The 27,125-nt window shown below is 40.7% G+C and overlaps 1 protein-coding gene across 1 annotated transcript in view; it reads right to left on the reverse strand.

Annotated features, from left to right (window-relative positions):
• LOC120812009 (uncharacterized) overlaps nt 1–25,595 on the reverse strand; it is a 519,303-nt gene extending 493,708 nt beyond the window's left edge. Inside the window, exon 1 of the mRNA XM_078096901.1 lies at nt 25,574–25,595. The gene's annotated coding sequence lies outside the window, so the exon portion shown is untranslated. The remainder of the gene's footprint in view (nt 1–25,573) is intronic.
• Between the last annotated feature and the right edge of the window lie 1,530 nt (nt 25,596–27,125).

Below are 27,125 nucleotides of genomic sequence, written 5' to 3' on the forward strand. Positions count from 1 at the left end.
TGCACATCCTCATCGTGTGACGACCTGTAATAGTAAAAGCAAAATTCGGAAAGCATACCTGACTTCAACGAAGCATTAAAAAAAAGGTCAATTCATTCATAGTCACTTGGATGTTTGACCCTAAGGCAGATCTTTATATCTATTTTATTGGTCTAATAAAGAATATTTTTGAATATTCCTACTTTGATCGGTTTTTACGTAAAAAGTCTTCCAGTCAAATCATTCAACAGTAACAGTAACATACGAGTGGAAGGAAGTGCACAAAAAAAGTCTCAAGTTTAGAGGACCAAATTATTTAATCCATTTTTAGAGTGCACGTTACCAAGAAAACCCACACACGTGATCGGCATATCATACAACATGGTTATTGGTCACAGACCAGTTATTTGACCTGCAACATCTTCTCGGACCGATCCCCAGACCTGTTGCTCAAACCACCAGTAGCCTCAGGGACTCACGGCACGGTGGCCGTTTATTGCAAAGATACACTTGTGTAATAATCATGCCCTTTAATCACATCTTGAGATGTCACCTGATTAATTCGGCAACATACTCCTTCATTTATTCTCAAACGTTATAGAGAAATAAGCATTTTCTGTCAATGGTAAAATAATTATGTTTTTTAATTGACATATTTGTTAAATTAACTTGAATTCTGCTTGGAGGTTTGGTACTTACTTGGTCAAGAGGCAGTGTGAAAATGTAATTTAAAAACACACCAATACAAAACAACAACAAAAAACAAACATCCCACAAAAAAGAAAAAAACAAAGATTTGCAAAATACCAACACAGTACTTTTAGAGCTTAAATTCCCCTTGATTATGTTTTTAAAATTATGCAATTTTAGCCCAATAATTTAATCTAAAATGACCCCTGATAAGGTTTCTAAAGATGTGGATCCTTGTTCTATGAATGCACATCTCATTTGTCCACATGATTGTTGGTTTCAGCTTTATTTTTTGCTGTCAGAAAAGAACATAATGATAGATCTATTACATCAAAAAAAAATGTGGTGCCTTTTATATTTCTGGAAACACTAGAATAGTTCCAGAAAGCTTCACACCATTGTTATTCATTCCAGATAACTGATACTGTCGGTGCCTATTGACATCGTCTTATCGCCGCGCAGCAGACAACCGTATTACATCCTATTTCATTTAGCCTGCAAACACCCCGAGCGTCTTAGTACATTTTATCTCGTGTAATCCTGTTAAAACCACAGTAATTAGAATCCCAAAGCTAAACCCTGCTGGACTGGAAATACCCACTGCAGCCTGTAGTATGTCATTAGAAACATCCACAATTGCGATACAGTATGAACAATATATTTTCTTTATTTGTTTGAAAATCTGTTCTGTAGGCTAAGTCCCACTTTAGCAACAATCCAGTGATATTTTATTTGCCTTAAGAAAGAACACAGCCAAGGCAGCATGTCGCTCTCAGGCTGCTCATTACTTATTAAGCGTGCTATTAAGGAACATTGACAGTAATGATGGGGAGGATAAGACGCAGAAACGCCACATAAAATATTCAACTTTTGTAACAATAAATGATGCATTGTCTTTACTTTCCTCCCTCTGTAGACTGAGCCAGGTGTAATGTGGCAGAGCACACTGACATGTGCAAATTAATTAAATCTTCTCGTAAAAAAATCTAACTAAAGCAAATTAAAATGCGAACTGGCGGGAGGCCGGAGGCCAATTCATAAAATAACATAAAATATATTTGTTAAATAAAAAGTATAAATATTAAAATGTCAATAAGTCATATAACTCCATTCAATTTTTCATTATTACAGTATTAAAGCCTGACATTTTTAAACAAACTCTTTCCTTTATTTTAAGGCTTTTTGAAAAAAAGTGCCAAAACAAAGTATGGCATTGAGATTCACATTGCTTTTAAAGTGAATGGTGGTTACAGTCGTACCTCAATGGCTCCTTAATTTTTCTTAAATTAAAGATTTGTTTTATTCAAACTAGAGTAATAGCTTAAGGATAAAAATTAGTTTTTTTACAATCACGTATCCTCTCCAGCTGTGGCCTCATTGGCCTTCTTTCCACAGAATGCAACGGAGTCATTTTCCAATCTTACAAGTTGCACTTTGTTCTCATGCTTTACCAATAATCGGTGTATTAAAGCCTGAAATCTCTTTATCCTCTTAAACGTGGAACTCAAATAAATACACATGCATGGACCTTCAGTTCATGAACACAGTAGTGTATTTGGACTGAACCCTGGATACACCGGGCCAAAAGAGCCATTAGAGAACTACTTGTGGATTCATCTGCTGTACAAAATAGTCCCCAACAAATGCAGTATTTTCTTCTATTTGATTTGATAAACACAACATATACCAGCTCCTCCATTGAAATGACTGAGCCTTTAGAAAGACATGTTCTAACATCTTCAGTGTGCTCGGGCTTCTCTTTTGCTTTTCCTTCGCTGATCCTGTCTTTTAACCACAAGCATAATATTGACTCTAAAGATGGAATCGTTGGAGCATATATACATAAATATCGTGTCAATCATCATCACCAACCAGAGGAACTGCAGATGGATGCCCTCCCCACCCCAACGTGTCTATAATGTTTCTCTTCCACTCTCTTTTTCCACTTGTTTTAGTGTCCATACAGGAAATAAGGGCCATACTAACAGTATCGTAGTCTTAAAAATAACGGCGAGGTAAGTGGCTCTGCTATCAAACGCTGCCACTTATTTAACCAACGGCCATTACGTAACATATTCAGTGGCTCTAAGATAGGTAGCTAGGCATTCTATTTAAAAAGCAATCTATTGCTCGCCAATCTTTGAAATTGTAAAGATTGAATGGGCGGGTCCGATCCTCAGCGGGCGACCCTCCACTCTTCTTTTATCTCACAGCTCACGGGAAAAAATAACAGGTATAGAAATTTCTGATCTAAAAGGTGCAAACAAATAACCCAAAATGATAGGAGCCCAAGTTTTCACTCTGTTAGTGTTTCATAGACAACATTATCCCTCTAAAATGGTTTAAAGTGGTTCTAGTGTAGGTGATACAATATTCTGGAGGCTAAAAAACATGTTTTGCCTTATTGGAAAAGTACAGAAATGATATTGTTTCAAAAGCAGGATTCTCTCTTCAGCAATGGTTCCGATCAGCCCGATGTATTTCCTCCAGCATCCCTCGACTGTCCCCAGAGATCAGCATCAATTCTTACATATTTTTCCTTTCCTTTTACAGACCGGGCTCCCGGTTGGCTTGTTTTCAATTTCCAAACAGGAAAATAAGCAAAGTGACACTCTGTCACTTTAAATATTTCTATTGGACAGCCGTTGATTTAATTTAATTTCCAAATGAATACAGTTCAGTTCAATTCAGTTAAAATTCATTTTAATCCAGTTCAGGTGAGGTTTTGTTTGAGTATGTGTGAGCTTTGGGAGAAGGAAAGAGAAGCCTGGAGAGTGACAGTAAAGGATTTTATGTTAACGGTTAAGCAACGGAAAGAAAGCTTAAAGTTCTAACAAGCCTGAGCTGTAACTGAACACAATTCCCGTCACCTCGTCTGCTCCTGCATAAGCACACCTCCACAATCTTTTTCCAAGCCTGTTGTTGAATGAAAAGCAGCGCCGCAAAATTATCGGTTGAATTCTAAAAAGGTGCACAAGGTCATCCAGTTGGGATGGATCATTTCCAGGAAAAGATCACAATGGGCCTCTTTCACCAAATGTTCTTAAAAAGAAGTATGTGCTTAATCCCAATTTACACAGTTTTCACAAATATTTTGGCATTCACCAATGTTTTCTTATTTGGGATTTGTTCTTAGGTAAGAACAGAATTCACGCACACCCAAGAGCACTATTACACAATTGAGAGCTGACAAAATAAGTAGTTATGCCGTGTTTGTCCGTTCTAATTTAAAATGGAATATTTCTCTGCTTTATAATTTTGGAACTAATAATTTTTATAATTTTACACATAATTACTTGTGTTTTGCACTTACTTCTTGCAGGAATATCTCCACTTTAGAATTCAGTTTTTCTTTCTTTTGGAGTTGAGGCCTCAACCAGGTATCTGAGTCCTTTTATATTAATTAACGGGGCGTTAACCTATGCCAAATTACATTACATGTCATTTAGACACTTTATCCACGACTCACATTGCATTTTTAACCCATATTTTGCGCAGGAAGCAATTAGGGGTTAAGTGTCTTCGTCAGGGACACTTTGACCTAGAGCAGCCAGGGCTTGAACCCCCAACCTTGCGGTTCCCAGCGCACCATCTCTACTTCACGCGCCACCGTCGCGCCAACGGAGCACGAGCTTTGTATTTACGACATTTTCATCATCATTCATCAGCACCTGCGAACAATTCCGCTGTTTAGGAACACTTTATGAATCACATGTAGACTTAATAACATAAAAATATAATAATAAAGAATAATTGGTGAATGAAACCCAATGAGACCTTGGGGAAGAGGTCTTGTTTTGGTCCACAGTTTAAGTAGGTTCTGTGTTCACGTCCCCACACAAACGGCCCCATGAGGTGAATACTCCATAGTTACCTCAACAATACAGGTTTGAAATCACACATCTTCAAATTTTAGTCATACCTTTAGTAAACAAAATAATCACTTATTATATTAGCTATCTTGAAAATGTCTACTTCCTGTCTTTTTTTATATTAATTAATTTAAAACTAGTAAATTCGCACTTTTATTTATGCGGACATTTTAAAAAAATAAGGCACCTTTTAAAAGCAGTCTTTACATAGTAACAGTATTTCTCTCTATCAAATTATCAACTATATCAAATAATTTGAATAAAATATTAATAAATATATAATATATATAATAAATATTTATCACTGCTTGAGCATTGAGTTTTAGGTCCGCCCCCTAAATGCTCTCTTTGGTTAGGACGTGTGATGACACCCCTCCCAAGCCAATACTTATCAACATTGCAACCTCACTGTCGCCTATCGTGTGTCTCTATGTGCTGCTATGCAAATTCAGAGGCAGAGAGAAACGTGCTTCCTAAGTAATAACTGTTTTTATTTAAACTTGCAGTAGAGCAGTGCATTAACGCGATAAGGCGTCAAGATAATAATGCATTCTTGTGCCCGGCACTCATTTTTATATACCTTTGACAGGACAGGCAATATAATTCATTCCAAAAGTTGTACTGTGTAAGTAGAGGAGCCAGATCCAGTGAAACCCTTGAGGTTTCATTCTTTTAAAATTACTGGGTGAAAAAGGGGATTTATTCAAACTTCAGTCTGCTTGGTAAATACCTCTTCAATATTTGACACAAACACAGTATTCATATTGAAAATGTACTTTGCAACTCTCATAATTACATATAACACTATCTTGTGAAATAGAAGATAAAAAATGTCATAGTTGTATCCTGTCAGATTCATAGCGTCCGTCGCCCTGTAAAACGCAATGACGCCGGGTGTGAAGAGACGGCATTGTAAAAGTATGCGTAAGAGTTTTAAAAAGCCCGGGGACCAGAGGGCGAGGCAACACATGTGTATTATAGCAGTCCAATAGTGCAAGATGTGGTTTGCAGGGGTATAGAGATTTGGGTCCCGGTCTCAACCCATCCCTGAGCTGATGACGTTTGGAGGCTCCGGTCCGCTGAATGTTTTTTGATGACCAAATGGCAGAATTACTCCAAAATATAACCACTGGACTTATCAGACTTACCACTAATACATATCAGAAGTCTCTTTTGGGTTTGATCAGGCAGCTAGACTGGGAAACCTCAGTTCATTCAAGTTGAGGCTCTATTCCATTAAATATCTCTGTTTGTGATTCGCACTGGATTTTGGTTATATGCTTGGTTATCAAATAAACATTGAGTTGATATTAATTGAACTGAAAAGGAGTGGGTGGGAGGGAGGTATGGTGGAAGGGTCAAGCAGACACTGGACTCTCAGCAATGAGACCTCGGCCATTCTGGGTCATGGGGCATTCTGCATAATAGTAAGAACAATAATCAACCACGTACTACCGGTAGGTCTGTTTTATTTGCACACCAATGGACCTTCGGACAATGGCTGTTAGTTTTCGGGATGAATTGTTGGACATATGGGCTTTTGGTCCAATGCAACATTTTTCTGACTATTATGGTTTTGGAATAATGGGTGATTGGAACAATGGGCTGCTCCCTCCCTAAAAGTCATCAAACACATGCAACATTGTTTGCAGAAAGATAAGATAATGTAGAATTGAAATATACTGGTCTGCACGCTGGTGGATACTGGGCCATTGTTTGACTAGTGGAGGGTGTAAGGTGGGAGCTTCTTTGTGTGTGTGTGTGTGTGTGTGTGTGTGTGTATACACATGTGTTTGTCATCCTGAGCAGAGGCATATGTACATGTACAACGAAGCATTCTTATGAACAAAGGCAGTCTTTTACACCCAGTATAAATTAGGAGATCTGTTTTCACAGCATGAAGAGCGCACACATCACTCCCACAGAAACACACTAACATACCACACATACAGTGACCCACACACTTAGCGACCATCTGCCGCCACCTCACAATGGAAATTCAATACTTGCCTTCTTGTGACCCTAACCAAGATGTTATTGTACAGTATTGCCAGTATATGCAGTACACTGCATACATACTGCACAAGCAGAAGTGTTGTTATTGATGTTATATGTGGAAATGAGTGTGTTAGTTCGATTTTAGGATCACGGCAGAGTTCCAGAGGGAGGGGCAGCCATGGAGAGTTAATTATTTATTTATGAATTAATTATCATTAATCAACTTGTTTGATTTCATTGAGGGCGTTTCCAGAGCCTCCCAGCCACAGCCGGTGGTCTTACTACCGCGTAAAACGCTCTAATTGCTCGCTGTTACACCTGTCAACTGCTTATTTGGATCAAAAAGCTACAGACAGAAATTCATTTTTAGGATAATCATTTAAATTTAAGCTGCCTGTTACATCACGTATGTGATAAATGTAAAAATTATGAGAATTAAATTGAAGAAAAAAATAGATTGTTGGAATAATAACCTGCTTGTGATCAATTTGACCTGGACACCCCTGATCATTTAAATAGTTTCCAACGTACCAGATTAAAGAGCAGCCTCTTCCCTCAGGCTGTGAGACTCCTGCACACCACCAAGAAGAAATAATTCATTCTGGTTTTGCGCTTTGCCCTTACCTTTTGCACAACCACCATTTGCATATGTATAAGTAACTGTTTGTATTGTTTTATTTGACTTAACTAATTTATAATTTCACCACGCATATGCACCCTCCCCTCCCTTGCAGATACACAAACCATTACCTCATTCACCCAGAAGTCTGGAATCCATGCTGCAGATGGACTACAATGCCCTTAGGCTGCCCAGTATTTGGCCTGACTGTTTTACATTCCCCCGAGGAATCCCCCCCTTAACATGGTGTCATTAATGTGCTGTGTTTCCGGGGGCAATAGGTCGTGGTTGGTCCTCCCAAGGCAAATTGGTCCCTCAGAGAACCCTTATGCAGCAGCCACTTCAGAGGCAAGCTCTTTCTCCTGGGTGAGGGAGACCAGGACGCCCTCCTGCAGCCGGGCCTGGTGGGATACTTGTCGGTAAGAGCCCGGTAACCAGGTCCACAACCAATGGGGCCTGGTAGTGCTCAGCCCGGAGGAACGACAGGGAGGCTCTGCATGGCTTCATGTAATGTTCCCTCGGCATGCTTGACCCGCCAGGAGGAGACTTTGCAACAGATCTGGATTATGCGGGACAGATTATATAGATTACAGGTCTGGCCTGTGTACGGCTGTGTTTCCACAGGGGAAGCTGAGGATGTGGCTGGGGCCAATCTGTGCCTACAAAATATACTTGTTTTCCCTGTTTGATTGTAAATAATCCAGAAATACTCATGGCACATGCAAATGTGACCCAAAGAACGTCTCCTCTCTTTTCTGCCCAATACCTGCATGTGTTTTGATGTTTATTATATTCAATGACATTATTACAGTATCTTGTAAGAGTGTTATTCATACTTTAAATCTCTAATGTTATCCACTCAACAGCCTCAATACGGTTTTTAAGAGTTGCACCACAGGATTATTTTTGTACAAATACTGATTTTGCCCTAGTATTTCCACCATGCATCCAGTCTCTGATGTGTTGCTATGTATCTTATGTAAGAAAAAAATCTTATCTTAACATTACTGTTATATTTCCATTTTTCTCAACCTGACTCTTGTATTGCTGAACCAATTGACTTTCAATCAAGACATATCTTGTTTCTATTTATAATGATATAAGTTATCACTTCATTTTTTAGGCTTCAATGACATGGTTTACATATATTTAAGTGTCACAATCCACCTATTAAGAGTACATTTCAGTTGTATTTACTACATTAAAAAAGCTAGAGAATTTGATTAGTTAGTATATGAGGAAGTGGTTATAGGGGCCCTACATGGAAAAGAGTTCTAGGAACTTCCCATAGACATTTTAACTGATTTCATTTAAACTGTGCAGAAACAAAGCTGGAAAGTCCAAGGATACAGCAACAGAGCGTTCCGTTTCAATACAACCCTTAAAATAATTCTGAAACATATAATGATAATGTTGATGAAGACAATCTTGTTAAACGTTAAAGCTGTTCAATGAAAAGCCAACGCGCCGATCTGCCATTGCCACTTACTTTACTGCTCCTCACAGTTTGGGTCACACTTTACTCACAGCTGTCACAGATGCAACAAGCGAGAGACTCCCGGTGTTGGCTTCGTCTGCCAGAACCAGCCAGCTACTTACCAGAGAACACATTACACCCCAGCTGTCGCATGTGTTGGGATTATAATTGCATAAATTACTAGGATCAACGACTACTCATCCGGTCCAACTCATAAACAGGTATGTGTCTAGAATTAATGGGAAGAGAAGCCCGAAGGTAAAATAAATGAATAATTCACTTTAAAAAGATTTTTCATGTAATAAAGAAGTGCAGGGCAATTGAGTGAGCCAAGAGCAACAGTTTTTAGAGGCAATAAGAGGCCGTGGCAATCCACTGATGTGATTGTAAGATAAAACATGTTAGAGAAGCAATTATAGATTCCTCATATAATTTAGGATCCAACACATACTGTGGTGGCGTGGTGGTTAGCACTGTCGCCTCACAGCAAGAAGGTCCTGGGTTCAATTCCGCCCAGTGGCCTTTCTGTGTGGAGTCAGCATGTTCTCCCCGTGTCTGCGTGGGTTCTCTCCGGGTTCTCCGGCTTCCTCCCACAGTCCAAAGACATGCTCTGGGGATCAGGTTAATTGGGGACTTTAAATTGCCCGTAGGTGTGTGAATGTGAGTGTGAATGGTTGTATGTCTCTGTGTTAGCCCTGCGATTGGCTGGCGACCAATCCAGGGTGTACCCCGTCTATCGCCCGAAGTTGGCTGGGATGGACTCCAGCCCCCCCGCGACCCTGAGTGCAGGATAAGCGGTTTGAAAATGGATGGATGGACATACTGTGGTATCCAATAGGGCAAGATTCTATGTCAAAAGGAAACACCTCGTAGATTGTAGTCAAAAATAATCGTAAATGAACACTCCACATTATACAATGAGCACATTAGAGGGGGAGCCTGTAGCTCGCTACAGATCGAGGATGGCTCGACATCAGACTGTATTCAAGATGACTTATGATAAAGTATCAAATCCTTCCTCACTCGTGTGAAGAAAGTAGAATCTAGAGGCATTCCAAATGCCTTAAACTGCTTGTCTCTTCAGTGATTGCTGAGATTACTATTGTTTTGCCCAATAGTTGAGAATGTTAGAATAAGAATTTTGCATGTGTTTTAGGTTATGTTATAGAATAAAGATTGAGTTGATTTTAATTGAATCATCTATTGGGCTTTATTTTGTCTCACATGGGGGTATTGGTGTGGTGTAACAGTGATCCAGCGTGTTCTCCTCTCTGGTGGAGCATTTAATAAACTAAGAAGTTCATGGCTGAGATTTCCTTTGTTAACGGACAATAACTAAGGAGTCCGGGTCGATTCGCTCCACACGCCGCATGTGGTTGGCGTGTCTCCGCTGTGCCTCGTGCACGTTGTAAACACCGACCAGGATGAATGAAGCGAACTCACGGGGAGTAAAAGGGTTTACAGTTAACAATAAAAGATTCCAGATCAGAAGAACAGTGTTGTAGGATCACCATTACGTCGTCGCACCAGCTGCTGTTGGAGCAGATTCCTCCACCCTTTGTCTTGCCGGAGAGCTCCGTGTCTCGGTCCGCTCGGAGCAGCTGGAAGCCCGCCAGCTGGAGCGCAGAGTCCGGTATCGATCCGCAGAGCCACGTGTCCGTGAAGCACAAGACGGAGGATGTAGAGAAGTCTCTGTCTCTCCTCACCAGCAGCTGAACTTCGTCTGGTTTGTTGCTCAGTGAGGCTCGTTGGAGAGAAAGATGGCCGCCGGCATCGAGGACCACGCTGGCGGAGTTCCATTGACAGGGTTCATAAAAGGACAACATATATTTTACATATTTTCTGCTGTATATTGAGGGAGGGTGGGGGGGGGGGCGGGATTGTGACGACCCCCTGTTAGGGATTTAAGCCAGAAGTGCACCCCTAGCCCTTAGATGCACAAGTGGGTCAAAAATGACCCGATGAGGTTGTTTTCTTGAAATATCTTCGTAATGAAAAATTGTTATCATTTCATATTCCAGGTATTCCTCAAAAAACATGTTTTTGATATAATTCCATTTACATTTTTAACTTACCTGTTATACATTTTAAGAAATTGTAGTTTTTGTATTACTACCCCAAGCTTCCATAATTGGGTCAAAAATGACCCGCATGCATTTTCTATGGAATCCAATGGGAACCTTTGATTCTTATCAACTGTGGCTGTCAGGAATACATTTGACTGTGGACCACACAGACTATATCAGAAGTGTCAACCCTCAGGAAGATTGTTTTCGAACAGCTTGTGCCATTCAGGGGTAGGTGCAAGTTTCTATAGTACATGCCAAGCAAGCCCGCCAAATACGGCCTAAAGATCTTCTGGGTTTGTGATGCACGCATCCCCTATGCAATAGATGGTTCAGTTTACACGGGGAGACAGCCAGGGGAAGAAGTTCAGAAGAATCTGGGGGAAAACATTGTCCAGCAGTTGTGTAGTAGATTTAGAAACACAGATCGCAACATCACCAGGGATAACTTTTTCACCAGTGTGCCTCTTGCGCAGCATCTCCTGGAGAAGGATCCCACTATTGTGGGGACTCTACGTCAGAACAAGCCAGACATCCCTCCTCTGATGAAGCCTTCCATGATGAAGTCCAGGGAGGTTCACAGCAAAGAGTTTGGATTCAACGACAGCCTTACCATGGTCAGCTTTGTCAGAAAGAAAGGAAAAGATGTTGGGCTCCTAAGCACGATGCACCACGACAAAGAAGTGGATGAAAATAGCAGAAAGAAAAAAACAGAAGTGATCACATATTACAACAAGACGAAAGGAGGTGTAGACACCACTGACCAGATGGTTGGCACCTACACCTGCAAGCGCCAAACACAGAGGTGGCCCATGGTGCTGTGGTACAACATAATTGACATCGCCACCCTGAATGCCTACACCTTTTTCACGGCTCAGCACCCAGAATTCAATGCACGACGGCTCTTCCTCAAAGAGCTCTCAAAGGAGCTTGTCACACCACACATGAGGAGTCGACTGGAAGGCTGCCCCCAACTGCAAACCCAATTCTTGAAGCAATGGAAAGGTGTGGGGTGACAAAAGCCACAACCCAGCCACAGGAAGGAAGCAGACAGGGACAACCAAAGAGAAAGAGGTGTCAGATCTGCCCAAGTAACAAAGATCGCAAAGTCAACAATAGGTGTGGGAAATGCAATGTACCTGTGTGCAATGATCACAGCCAGAAACAGGTAGTTTGTCTGAACTGCATTCAGTGATGAGACTTCACTGAATGCAGTTCAGATATGAAATCATTCTTCTGTGGTCCTAAATATAATACTAAATATTATATTAGTGATTATTCTTAACCAAAATGACAAAAAATGGCATAAAAACACATAGATTCTAATATGGGTCATTTTTGACCCACTTATGGAAGAGTGTAGGGTCCAGTCACTCGTGCATCTAAGGGCTAGTCAGGAAATTATAGTACGTATAATAATGTTTAGTGTTAGAATTATAGTTTGTGTGATGTTAGATGAAGTAAATGCAATTTCAATCAAACACAATACATAGTCATTTAAATCATATAAACAATGTACACATTAACATTCTGTCACAATGTGATGTTAAAACCTGGGGACGGATGCCAATTGCCGTCCTTTATGGATTTCTCCCAATTTTATCCCCAAAGAGGGTTTTTCGAGAGTTTTTTCTCCTGTCAGGTAATAAATGAACAACTTAATGTAAGGCAGCCGACTGAGGCAAATGTCTTGAAAATTGAACCACATGAACTTTTTTAGATCTTATGATGAAGTATGATGAACGGTGATCATTAATGACAGGTTGTTGTAATGAAGGTGTACTAGTCAGAAGATGAAGACTTAAACGATGCATGCTTTGTTATATTCACTCATTGAGGCATAAAGCCAGCTGTATCTACATTGAGTGCATTGGAATGTGAGGGACAGATAGTACAGTGAGGTTTCAGGTTACAGCTGCAGCTTCACACCTCGACGTGAAGGGGACAGTCCAGGAGGTGACCCTTTGGAGAAGAAGCCAATGACATTCAAATGCACCAAGGAAGACACACCTCAAGAGTTTTCAAAGGACCAAAGCGGGGAAAAGACCGTTAGAATTTTCCTGCAGCCGCTTTGATAAGTCACTTTAGACTTGCTCAGAGGACTCTCTATTTCGCGAAATATTTTACTGTTCGCTTAGTATTTCACTTTGTTATTGCATTCCTTTTCATTTTTGAATTTAAACGAATTGACTCATTCGTGTCCTCGTTTCCGGCCGGGACGAGAACAAAGGAGTTAGGCCTCCCTCGAGAGCTTTCCGGAACCCTAAAACCCCCCAAAGAATGCGTGGTTACGCCCTTGTGTTTACCCAGTCTTAGGACGTTTTAAAGGCATCTGCTTTTATTTCCTCTGAAAGCTTTTGTCATCTTTTTACATTGAGTAACTTAAATGCTAAATCATATGCATTCCTACATGTATTTTCCATGAGTGGGTTTGAATATGATACGCAAAATGATCTTGCTCTCGCGCGGTAGCCCATAAGAACTGATGCATTACACTGTTGTATGAGACGCAGGGTTCAAAGCGAGGAAAAAAATAGCGGCTTATAGTCCGGAAATTACGGTAAGGAATCGTATTTTCTCAGGGTATGGCGTGAATACAGTTCCACTTCTCTGATAATGATCTGGTCAGGTAACTAGCAGAGGGTGTTGTTGAAGACTAGTTAGATGCCATAGACATACGTATGATTTAAGTTGGCAGGGGTATTTACGCATCTGTTACAACTAATTAGGGTATATTTGAGCTAATCTTGCTTTTGAGAAATGAGCTTGATACAGAACTTTAAATTGTTTTATACTTTGTGTATACTATTTTTATGTAGCATTTAATTTTGGTAATTGAAACAGACATTCCGTCGAAATTGAAACCATATCTTGAGGATATTGATGACGTTTGAATTATTTATGAAATGTGAGATAAAAACTGGAATACTGGAAGTTGCAAGGGCTGTAAGAGATGTTTATCTGCAAAATCTAGCTTTGTAGTGACACCAGTCGATATGTGGAGCATGAAGCCAAACGAGAATCTTTTGAACATTTGTTGCACAATAGTAGTTGCAAATATTAAGAAGAGCAAGTTCTTTACTTATCGTTGGGTTCTTGTCAAAAGAAGTGAAAGCTTTGTCGATACCTTAAAAGTAAGCTTTAGGAAGGTAGAGTGGAAGGCATTAAAATAGTTAAAGACAGGGAAGGGAGCACATTCATCTTGATTCAATTCACTTTTCCAACCAGGGATAAGTTAAATATTTTCCATTTCTTCAAACCAAATTTAGTTTTCTCTGTAAGGTTTATGCAAATCTCCAGTGATGTTAATGCCCAAATATTTAAAGCCATTTCCCAAATGTTTGAACGGTAGTAGGTTATCTTCCTACTCTCATCTATGGTCACAAGTACAAAAATTGTACCGAAATGGGTTTTCTCCGGAGGGCTGGCGTCTCCCTTAGAAATAAGGTAAGAAGCTGAGCTATCCGTGAGGAGCTTCTGCTCCTTTGCATTGAAAAGAGCCAGTTGAGGTGGTTTGGGCATCTGGTAAGGATGCCCTCTGGGCGCCTCCCTAGGGAGGTGTTCCAGGCACGGCCAGCTGGGAAGAGGCCCCGGGGAAGACCCAGGACTAGGTGGGGAGATTATATATCTGCATTGGCCTGGGAACGCCTTGGGATCCTCCAGTCAGAGCTGGTAGATGTGGCCCGGGAAAGGGAAGTTCGGGATCCCCTGCTGGAACTGTTGCCCCCACAACCAGACCCCGGATAAGCGGTTGACGGTGAATGAATGAAAGTATGTTATCTTGAAAGGCCATGTTAATTAACAAGGTAGCATTTTAAAATTGTTTGTACCCAGACAATTTACCAAATTTTAACATGGCATGGGTAACGTGAGTCAGACTTATAAGCTCTGATATACAGCGGTTTGAAAAAGTTTGGGCACCCCTGATCATTTTCCTTTATGTTATTTCTGCAAAAGGAGGATCTACTAAATATTGATGGAAGTTTTCTGTTGGGGTGCTCAAATGTATGCACCTGCCTACTTTTGTTTAAGTAATTATTGCACACTTTCTGTAAATCCTATTAACTTAATTTCACTTCTTAAATACCACTGTGTTGGTCTTCTATATGATATATTTAATTGAAATTGCTGTTCCGAACAACCAATGATACATAAAGGAAAATCTTGAAAATGATCAGGGGTGCCCAAACTTTTTCATACCACTGTATATATTACATTACATTACATTACATGTCATTTAGCAGACGCTTTTATCCAAAGCGACTTACATTACACTTTAAACCCATGGCTTTTTTTTTTTTTCACATTTTTGCCGGGGAGCAATTAGGGGTTAGGTGTCTTGCTCAAGGACACTTCGACATGGAACATGGGGCAGCCTGGACTCGAACCAACAACCTTGTGCTTCCCAGCACACCGCTTTCTACCTTTTTTGTAGTGTTCTGAAGGTCAGGCTCGGGCGCCATGGCAGATCCTCCGACGTAGCTCCCCACAACCCATCCGACCAACTAGATGGAATCCGCGAACGATCCGATGACTCGTGTCTCAAAAATAAAATTGTTAAACGCATTCAGTTGATGGCGTGGTCATTGCTAGTGAATTAATGTTAATGTCTTGAGTGTCATGGATACATGGATGGGGTCTATGGCCATAGCAAATAACAGGGGGCTGATGGAAAAGCCCTGGCGGGTTGCTCTTGACAGTGTAAAGTATTCAGGATTGCCTACTATTTGTAACTACAGAACCCTTGAGTGAATTTCTTAAAATGTTGTGACTACACAAATTTCTCTTAACATGTAAATAAGTATTCCCATTAAACCCAGTTAAAAGTTTTCTCTGCGTCTAGCGAGATAACCACTTGTGGTACCTCACTGGATGCAGGAGAGTAAATGATGTTTGGAAGTTGCCGGATGCTGGTAAATGAGTGTCTCCCCAAAATGAAACCAGCTTGGTTAACAGAGGTCACTGCACTCCTTGCGCTTTCTAGGCACAGGGCCAAAACCTTTGGCCAGGATCAACATCACTGTTTAGGAGGGAGATGGTTTGTTACGAGCAAAATTCTGTGCATCTTTACTTAAGTAAAGTTGGATGTGGACTTGTGGACCCCCTGAAGTGTTAAAAAAAATGCCCCTTGTTTTAATTTCTCCTGGGTTAATAGTTACTTCACCATTATTTTCTCTTATTTTGGCAATTTGTTGAGCAAAAGAGTTGCAACTAGAAAATGCATTTCCTGGAGAAAATACGTTGGAATGCTGAAGTGAATTACGCAGAAGTTTGTAGTACGCAGTTTTCCCTTAATAAATCACAATCACTTCTAAATGCAGCGCAGCTTTTGCGGCTTCATACCACGCCCATAGTTGCCCATATATAGTCTTTGGAACGCCCACACATTAATATTCATCGATTGCGAAATCATGACAAACACTGAGAGGAAAACGAAGAAACGTAACTTCACTCAGTGTGAAGTGGAAATGATCATTGGGAGTTGGGAAGGAGAAGTAAAATGCCTTTTGGAGGGCACAGTATGGGCATTACTGAGTGGCAAAAGGTTGCAGAGCAACGCTGCAGTCTCACAACCTGTCCCACAACACCGGAGCTGTCCCCTCCTGATGAGAGACTGGCGGCAATGATTGGGGATCGGGGACAGGTTCTGGGCCAACATCTGTGTCAGGGGGTCGAGGCACGTTTGGAAGCTGTGACACATTATGTAGCACAGCACCAGCACCATGCCAGCACGATTTTGCACACCTTTTCAGGAGTAAAGAATAACCTCCCTCCAGTGCAGTCGAGGCAGCGCCATCTGCCCTTAAACAGGCCGATGGTGCGCTGCACTACAGCGCCAATCCTTCCATGTGCCACGTCTTCTAAGAGCGCAAGATCAGCCATCAGCGTCATTACGCATTGTGACGGCATCATGGCGTTTTATTATCGTCCATTTGATTGCATCTGACAAGCAACAGCTGTGTTTTGAGGATGAATTTAATAACATGCCGATATTATTGCAGAACGTATTTCACTTTTCTTTTTGAAAATGTGTTAATTTGTATTTGTTTGTTTTACGCTGCAGATCGATCAAACGGGTGTTGAGTTATTTATGAGAGGCAGTATTGGCATTTATTTTACACAACAGTCTAGTTTTACACACTTTCACGCACGTTTGCGTGTTTCTAGCATTTGCAGTCGGTTCTCATTTCACCCGTTTTTGTGCGTACGCATGGGTCCGAGCTTGCGGGAGGGACCGCACATTTTTCCGTCAAGTTTACTTTTCATAAATACCAATTATTGCGTAAAGAGCGGCGTACGCCTTCTTTTGTGCGTACGCAACGTTTATAAATGAAGATGGAGTGTAGAACAGCTGAATTTATTTTAAAGAGTTGTTGAAAATATAGAAACGAGAGAAGCTGAAATTAATTTCAATAGATTTTCTGAAAATATGTTCATTATATATTAAGTTGCAGGAGCTGAAATTGATTTTAAAAAGCTGCTGAAAATACTGAAAAGGCAGAAACTAAAATGAATTTGGAAATACAGAAAGAAGAACCAAAAAAAGAATTAAAAAAAAGTGTAATTTTAGTATTAGTTATAGTTGTGGTATATAATTGTGGTACTAGTGGTACTCTTAGTACTAGCACTGGAATAAGTAATAGTAGTTTTAGTATCACTAGAAGTAGAACAACAAGAAGCAGCAGTGTTGGTTGTAGTACTATTATTTGACAGTATCAGCTGTCAAAGTAGTATATGTAATAACATTTAGTAGTTGTAGTATCATAGCAGTAGAACACTAGTAATACTTTTTCTTTTAGTAGTAGAGTAGTAATGTCAGTTGCAGCGTCACGGCTAGAAGTAGCCGTTTCTTTAGTAGTACTACTAAGTAGTTGGAATTTTGATAACAGTAGAAATACTACTACTTTGATATGCTTCCACTACATAAGCCTTCAAGATCACTAAGATCTTCTGACACCAATCTGTTAGTGATTCCCAGAGTAAATACAAATCATGGGAAAGCATCATTTAGTTACCACGCAACAAACAGCTGGAATAAACCTCCTGAAGATTTAAGACTTGCTCCAACTCTGACCACGTTTAAAACAAGACTGAAACTGTTATGTTCAGCTTCGCCTTCTGCTAAATTTGACCTACATTGCACTTTTAACCTCTGCCTTTAATTAAACAATTTAAATAAGATTTTAATTTGTAATTTTATTTGCTGCATTTAATTGTCTTTTAATTCCTGCATTTTATTTCACTTTATTGTATGAAATGTTATAATGTGAAGCACTTTGAGTCTGCCTTGTGTATGAAAAGTGCTATACAAATAAAATTGCCTTGCCTACTAGTAGTAGTCATAATAGTATCATTTGCGGTAGTACTACTACTTAGGTGTAGTACTAATATTAGTAGTTATTGAAGTATTAATATCAGTATAAATACTAGTAGTACTTTTTATGGTAGTAAGAGTAGTCAGTAGTCAAGAGTAATCAGTTGCAGTGTCACTACTACTGGTAGTAATAGTATTTTTAGTACTACTACTACTAGAAGTATTAGTAAGAGTCATTTAGTATTAATACCAGTTGAAATACTAGTAGTACCACTAGAAGTACTAGTAATATTAGTAGTAGTTGTAGCAGCTTCATGGTTAAAATACAGATAATCATTGAGGGCGGGGGGTTATTTGAGGGGGTGGATAGAGGGGATTTGGGGGGGGCAGGTCGAAAGAAGCAGGGTTAGAAGGGGTGGGGGGGGGCTGAGGGATGGGGAAGCATCTCTTGGGGGCGTGGGGGGGGGGGCTGGGGGGGCAGAGGGGTTTAGTGTTAGGGAGAGAGGGAGGGGGGAGGAAAGGAATTGACAGGGAGGTTTAGAAGATGGTTGGGGGGGAAAGAAGCCTGGTTAGAAAGGCATCTCTTGGGGGGGGGGCAGAGTTGGAAGGGAGGGGCTAGGAAGGGGACTTCTGTGAGGGGGGAATTGAGGGCAGGGGGACATCTGTGAACATAGGGCAGTGGGGGTTCATGTGAGGGACGGAGGGTGGGGTGATAAGACGATGGGGGTAAACAGTTAGAAAGGGGGGGCAGGGGGGAAGGAATTGAGGACAGCGATTTACACAGAATCCACACCTCAAACAAGTGTCCCCTAGCACAAAACTATAATGGCTATCAAAAAAATAAGATGATTTTGAGAGACCCAAGAGTCTACCGAACACGACCATGTGGTTTATATGTCTGCCCGGTAATAAATACGGCTCTACTGGCAGTTTCCAAAACCTGTAGCTTCTGTTTTTTTTTTTTTTTTAAATACGGCAGATTTATATTGGAGCCAATGGGGCTTTTGGCAGAGGTTGTCTCACTCTCGGGCTCCTCAGGCGAAAACCAGCAAAAGCATATAATCATTTTGTTCAACAATGAAGCCTCAAAAGTGTATATTGTGGCTGTGAGGGCAGAAGTTCCATTTTTTTAACCAGATTCTGACACCGCTCTACACTCGAGATCTTCAGCCCTCACTCTAACAAACGCAATACACACAAAGGTAAAACTCAGAAACGGACCCAAAAGCATACATAATAAAAATTATTTATGAAACATAATCAGTGATTATGAAAAAAGTAAAATAGATATGATTTTTACAGTAACCGATAAGCCTTTTTTTTTATAAAACAGTTTAAATGGTGTCTGTAGCTGAAAGATTGGCGAGGCAGAAAAATCTTGAAGTTTAAGAAGTTTGAGAGGATTTGAAAATAAACTCCATTGGAAAACCATGTTTAAAAGTGTATGATTTCAATTAATTTAAATTCTATGATTTCAATTTATACACATTTAATTAGACCTAGAAAGCTGAAAAGTTATAGCTGGAAAGGAGCTGAACATTTTAATGCTGAAGCAGCATTCTACCAATGGTGTGGTTGAAGGCGAGAAGGGTTTTATCAATGCCCATAGACATATCCATACGATATTAACAGCATTTTTCCAGTTGATATTAAGTTGTATTGAGTTTTCAAGTCAAGCTTCCTTTCATAGAATTCAGGAGATTGTGAGGTAGAGTATTCAGCACCCACTGTGTTTATTGATTTAATAAGCTGGTTTTGTTCATTTCTTCGCATATCATTGGTTGGTAATGAATATTATGTATTTGGGGGGTTGTCGTGTCGCAGGGGTAGTAGTGCGCTGGGAACCGCAAGGTTGGTGGTTCGAGTCCTGGCTGTGTCAGTAACTAACATTCACACACTGTAGTCGCAGCTACAGAAGCACTGTTGGGTTAAGTGTCTTGCTCAAGGACACATCGACATGCGGGATAGCGGGGCGTGGGATCGAACCAACAACCCTTTGATTGGAGGACGACCATGATCCCCACTCACTCACACACGCCCCCGATCATGGCCTACAGTGTTTCCCAAAGCAGGGAAGGGGAGAGATTATATTTTTTATTAGATTCTAAAGTCATTAATTTATTTTAAAATGCGATGACACTTTTTTACTGCTCCTAAGGTTGTGTACCAGTAGGTGGGGTGGGTGGGACAGGTTTGTTGTTTGTGAACAAACTATTCCAAAGGTTTTCGGACAAAAATGAGTGGATAAGTTAAATCTGTTTTCTCTTGACACTTGACTATTCACTATTTTGAAAGATCCGCCAGTACTCCCAGGCTACATGGGACATGTAGTCATTGCAGTATCTTCACTCTACTGACATGTATCCTCAGTATCGTTCAGCCACCTCACAAAACAAATGATCACAAAACTTATCATGGTGGAGAGCTTATCATATCTCTGTGACCCTCTAATGCCTTCTGTAAGTGAAATGTTGACGCCAATAAATAACTCCCGGTAAAGACTCTCATGGTTATATTTTAGCACAATTAAAGTCAAACTGAGAAACATTCTACTAAGGAGTCAGAAAAGATGTTCCTTTATTAGTCCCACAATAGGAAAATTCACATGATCGCGGCAGCAAAGTGGACAGTGCACATAAGATATATTGGAGAAAAAAAAAAAAAGCGCAGTAGTATAATGGTAATGATACAAATGACAAGAATAAAAACCAAAAGGGTGTGGGGGGGGGGGGGGGGGGGGGGGGTTCAGTGGAAGTTTCCTGTGGACCGTGCAGCAGAGAAACTGGTTGGAGCTTTTAAATACATATGCGCAGAGTATAGACTTGTGATCTGCCCCCTTGTCCGGATCACAAACCAGAACTACAGCCGCCGCTCTCCTGGTTCCAACCAACCGCCACACACACACACCGACAGGACGGAACAGGCTACACATAGGTGTCACAGGATGCGTGGGAGGCAGGACTCAAACGCAGACTTTTTAGAAAACAAAAAGACTTTAATAGTCAACAGGCAAAAGCAAAGGCCAAGGGGCAAAAACGCACACAGGAACCGGGGCAAAAATACAGGCAGGGACCAAGAAAAATCCAGGACAAACAACAAGGAACATCCGGGACAATAGACAATGACACGACAAATGACAAGAGACACACACTGCTTAAATACACTAGGGAGGTGCAGGTGATTGGAGACAGGTGGAAACTATCAGACAACCACAGGACAAGTCAGGAAATGAAGTTACCCAGGGAGACAAGAAGCAGAAAACTACAAAATAAGACAGGAAATTAACCCACACTGTGACACATAGGCATAACCTTTCTATTTTCTCACTTGGCAGGTAGCAAGGGATAAATGTAGTTGGTTGGACAGAGTGCCGATCTGTACCCAACTCCCTTCCCTTCGATGCACACCAAACACAGGGCCATTCAAAGGGGGAATCAATCTATCCCTTTCCTGCTCTGTTAAGCAACAGCTGGGTCTGCCTACCCACCAATTCACCCTGTGACACCTCCATGGACCGGTCAAATTGCAATTTAAAATGTCCGTACAAAAATGTCATTGCTTAATTTTATCCTTCCTATTCAACAGCTTTGTGTAAATAGTTAGCAAATTAAATACAGAGTCATTGCCATAAATATTTTTGTCTGGTCACAGTTGACCACCAAATTCATCAGTTGTAATGTGCCAATTTGGAAAACATTCCCTCCCAAGTGTTTCTGTGAAAAATAAAATGAAATGCTTCGGCCAATGCTGTTGTATGTGTGGAGACATAAAAATAGGAAACCAGCAGCTGTCGGCAGCCAATTCACTTTTCATTTTGACGGTAGCTCTTCACTGACAGAGCGGAGTAATAAAAAGGAGATGACAGTTCAAACCGTCTTAGTTTTTGGCTCAGACTAACTCATAACTTAGTCATAACTCAGACTAACTCATAGAATGTTTACGCTTTTAATGTTGAAGTCCTCGTCCAATCCTTTGTTAACTGTGCTCTCCTCTTCCTTTCACCTCAGCCTGCATGATTTGCAGGCTGCTCGCCCGCTAGATCCCATATCACAGTGAGACTTCCATCAAAACACTCAATCCAAATGCACACAACCAGCAGCCAGTATTCAGAGGAACTGCCTTAAAACAACCATTCACATTTGGAAGAGGGATGGGTATCGTTTTTTTTTCTTTCTAATACCGGTTCCAATCCCTAACCCTAAAATGATTTATTTTACTGACCTGTCCTATGTACTTACCTCTCTCTCTCTCTACCTGGGTTGAAATCCAACTATGTCTAGAAAATCCAATGGCTCATCCTCCGGCCACCGGAAGTCATCCATGAGGGAAGGGACGCTCGACAACTGGCCCTATTAATGAAAATAATTTGGAGAAAAAGTATTTTAACTCCACCATGCAGAGATTATTTGTGAATCTCCACAATCACAAACCTTCCCAGTGGGAATGTTCAGACAAGTAAACAAACTTACCTCCTTTAGAAAGCCCTCATCTCCTAATCATAAAATATTGACCTAGGTCATCAATAACACCATCAACTTGATGCGGTAGAACATGATCATCCTCAGATCTCATATCTGCGGGCCTGCCCCCTTTGGACACTGTAACAATGGACAAAGCCATTTCATATGGAAAAAATGATTATTAAAAAACAACTCACCAACTCGTCCATTGCCATCTCGTCCACAATGTTCGGGAGCGGAGTGCAGCCTCCGGACCTGACTATGGCGCCTCCACAGAAGCCAATAGTCCAGAAAAAGTTCCCCATTTTCTTGCTTGATCCATTGTCAGAAGACACCCACCAACTCAACACAAGTCCTCATTATAAATTGAGAAACCTCTAAGAAGAAAGGAAAACACATAAAAAGTCAAATGATTCAGAATTTTTTTGGGACCATAAAGCTTTTAATAACTATATGGTGGGGGCTGTCATGTTTGTACCCTTCCTGGATCGTTCTGTCCGGTTAGCAAACTTGAGGTTGGTCTCTGCTTGCCAATACCACATGAGGTTGACCTCTATTCTCTGGGCTGGACGGGCCAGAAGGCTAACGGTTGGGGGGGAAGCACTCCAAAATACTAGAAAATGTATCACAGCTGCTTGCCATCGATAAGGTTAGTCATTTGTGCTTGTGGGGAGAAACTTTAATTTTCTTTTTTTTATATTAAATATATTTTCTTTATATATTATATTTAAAAAACCATCCATCCATCCATTGTCAAACCGCTTATCCTGCACACAGGGTCGCGGGAGGGCTGGAGTCCATCCCAGCTAACTTCGGGCGATAGACAGGGTACATCCTGGACTGGTCGCCAGCCAATCGCAGGGCCACACAAAGACAGACAACCATTCACACTCACATTCACACATCTACGGGCAATTTAAAGTCCCCAATTGACCTGATCCCCAGAGCATGTCTTTGGACTGTGGGAGGAAGCCGGAGAACGCGGAGAGAACCCATGCAGACACGGGGAGAACATGCAGACTCCACACAGAAAGGCCACTGGGCGGAATCGAACCCAGGACCTTCTTGCTGTGAGGCAACAGTGCTAACCACCACGCCACCGTGCCGTGTCGTTAAAAAACGACTTGTGTAATTTCACAACAAGCATTTAATGTGCAACTAAGCATACCAAACATATTTTATCTTTAAGTATTATAAACTTACAGAATACAGTTTTAAATGTAAATGCTTTGTTTCAGGAACCACCAGGCCCAACACCAACTAACTTCTTGAGCAGCAGCAGCAATGGAAACCCCCTGGGTGAAAGCACAGACATTTTTGTAGCCAATGGAGAATGCAGACCTGTCATTGGCCATGTTGTGTTGGCGCTCTACTGTGTTTTTAATCTTGCATACCTTGTCACCTGAAAAACATTTGTTTTTGGAGGCCTTTATCCTGAAGATGGACACATGGGTACCTGTAGCTGTGCGGAGAGTGGCAAATGGCTCTGAACAGGTCTTGTTGCATGTAGCACACGGATTGCAATGTAAATCATTGATTAATGACAAAGTGTGTTACATCTGCAGGTTATGTTTTTATCCAAATCAATTTGCCATCATTGCTGTGCACGTAGATGATTTAAATAACGTCCCCCAAAGTTTTCATTCTCATTAAACCTACATGAGGAGAACATCTAGTAAGCCGCTGCATCTCGTGATCTTCTGTTTTTTTGGCGCTTGATAAACTTCTGCATGTTCCATGTTTCACTGCTTCAATTGATCAAATGTCTGATTATGAATCATTTTTTATATATATATATATATATATATATATATATATATATATATATATATATATATATATATATATATATATTACAGGGGACGGTGTCAGTTTTTGACATGATTATATGATTTATTTTATATAATGCAAATTTGCCTCAGGGGGCTTTACAGTCTGTACACATGTGACATCCTCTGTCCAGAAACCCTCAGGGATGGACAGACTGCAATGGAGAAAAAAGACGCTCTTACTTTAAGTTTATTTGCCGCTGTACGGTTAAAAAATTCTGTTTTTGGTGATCGACTCTTCCGCCTTCTAACGTATGACGTACTATTATCCTGATGACAGATATTTGGTTCAAACTAACAAGATGATCGCGGATCAGCCTTTGAGGAACCAAGATAGCCCGATGTCAATCATGTTGTAGATCCCAGGTAGGGAATTTGTGGTCGAAAGGCAGGCTAGGTCGGAACAGATGTGTATTGGGCTCATTTAGAAACGCTGCAAAACTTGGCAAACACACTAGACAATTTGGCAGGGAGCAACAGAATGTGACCGTTTTAAATGGTGAGTGGCTAATGAGGGGATGTGCTGTAGGTTCAATCAATGCTGAAGACAAGGAATAATTTATTTACAAGATTTCCCTGAGCCGAAACGTTACGTGATGAACTCCATACGCTGCAGCCGAGCATCCATTGTCCCGCATACTGTCTCCCACTGTCTCTCATACTCTCTCACACAGTGTCTGACACACTGTCTCTCATACTGTCCTGTCTATACAGTGTTGCGATGCAGCGAACATCTGGAAAGCCGCTGCATGTCGTGCTCTTCGTAAAGTTTTGTTTGTCGCTTAATAAACTTCTGGATGTTCTACATTTCACTTCTTCAATTGATCAAATGTCTGATTATGAACAATGGATATATAATGATTCTCCCAGAGACACATTCACACACATATTATAAAACTCCTAGTTCTATATGATCATCTGAATACATATGATACATAAGCTGATACAGTACATATGTCCTATTCTTTCGTATCAATTTGATTCTTTGGGCTTGTTTTCATCTACATACTTTGAAAGAGTTGAGATCATTATTCTCCTTGGATGATGATCATCCATGAAGCCTCCTGCAAGCACACATTTAAAGAAATAATCTGATTGATTAGAGTGATGAGGAACTTAAAATGAGCAGTTACATTTTACCAACATGCATCACGTTAACTTGTCCGTGATACTTTGTCGGGCTTGCAGCCTCGTAGGTGGGCGCTATCAGTTTTTGCCATAATGATATGATTCATTTAATTTTATATTGCACAAGATCGCAAAATAGCCTCAGAGGTCTTTACAGTCTGTACACATGTGACATCCTTTTTCCAGAAACCCTCACATTGGCACAGGAAAAACTCCCTAAACAATGAAAAAGTATTTGATGGGGAGAATAAAGGGAAGAAACCTTTAGAGAGACACAGGACGATCCTCCCTGGGATGGAGAGACTGCGATGGACGTACAGAATGAACAACGTAAAATATGTATAATGCATTAAATTCATCCGACAGAAATGATTCAAATTAACATATTATCTCATCATATGTGTTCATGATCATTTCCTGCTCGTCAGGGGAGAAAAAAAGACGCTCTTCCTTTAAGTTTATTTGCCGTTATACTGTTAAAAAATCCTGGTTTCGGGGATTATCCTGATGATTGACATCTGGTTCAAACTAACGAGACGTTTTGAGCGCCAATCCGCCTTCGAGGAACCGAGATAGTCTGATGTCAATCATCTCGGTAATTTGAGCTGGATAAATCGGACATTTGATCGACTTAGTTGAACCACGTACGAGGAACAGGGTCCAGGTGATATGAAAACAAACTATAACGTGATCAAATGTGTGACATGCTCTCTAACACTCATGATGTTATGGTTTTCACTTCATCTTTTATGGACATGAATGTTTTTTATCACCAAACAATGTGAACTGGCTTAATTTTAGTATTCAACCCAATTCTGGGGCATCATTCATACAGAGTTTCAGCCTAGTCAGCAACCGGGACCCGGGTTGACGCGTTGCTTTTGTAGCGCCAGGTTCGGGCTGATGCCCCGGTTGTTTTCAATTTCCGCCCAGTGACAGCAGTGTCGTAATCCGGAATCAAGCCAGTGAATTCAGGCGATCCGTTACCTTTGAGTCTCCTCCCTTACCTTTCCTTCTTTAACTTGCAGGTTTAAAGACAAAACAATGGATTGTTGTACAGGCTTCCTTTCAACACATAATTAATTAAGGCTCACGAAAGCTGACTTGTGAGATTCACACTAACCTGCAATTAAGGAGAACACATGTGCCTTGAGAGCTGGGGACATGTTGGCAGAAGCTACAGTCGCGCCAACTGCATGGAAAACATTAACTGCTTTACACCACAACGTTTCACTTGAATCGTAACATAATCAAAAGCTAAAAAGAGAAAAAGACTAGTCAGTGCACCCTGTGCTGTCTACATTATACACCCCCAACGCTGGTACATAAATTCTGTGAAGAAGAGGAATGGTAAAAGTATTCCCCATAGCCATTAAACTTTTTCCTTTCAGCCATTACATGTCTTGCGCAAAATTGAAGAGCATAGGTGATGTTATAGGTGCTAAAACTCAATATACCGTGGTTTGATGAGTTATGGAGGTTACAATAAGTGAACGAAAAGTATTTTGGGGTTGAATATAGTTTCTTTTGGAATAAAATATATTTTTTCATGCATCACTTATTTTTTGATATTCACTGTATTATATTTTTCAGTTGCAGATTTTATATTTTCAGATTCAAATCTTATATTTTCACATTCTGATTTTTTTTTTCACAATCAGACTTTTGACCCTAATGTAGCTTAGGGTGCAG

This window comes from Gasterosteus aculeatus, chromosome 21 (genome assembly GCF_964276395.1).
Source record: "Gasterosteus aculeatus chromosome 21, fGasAcu3.hap1.1, whole genome shotgun sequence".
NCBI classification, from domain to species: Eukaryota; Metazoa; Chordata; class Actinopteri; order Perciformes; family Gasterosteidae; genus Gasterosteus; species Gasterosteus aculeatus.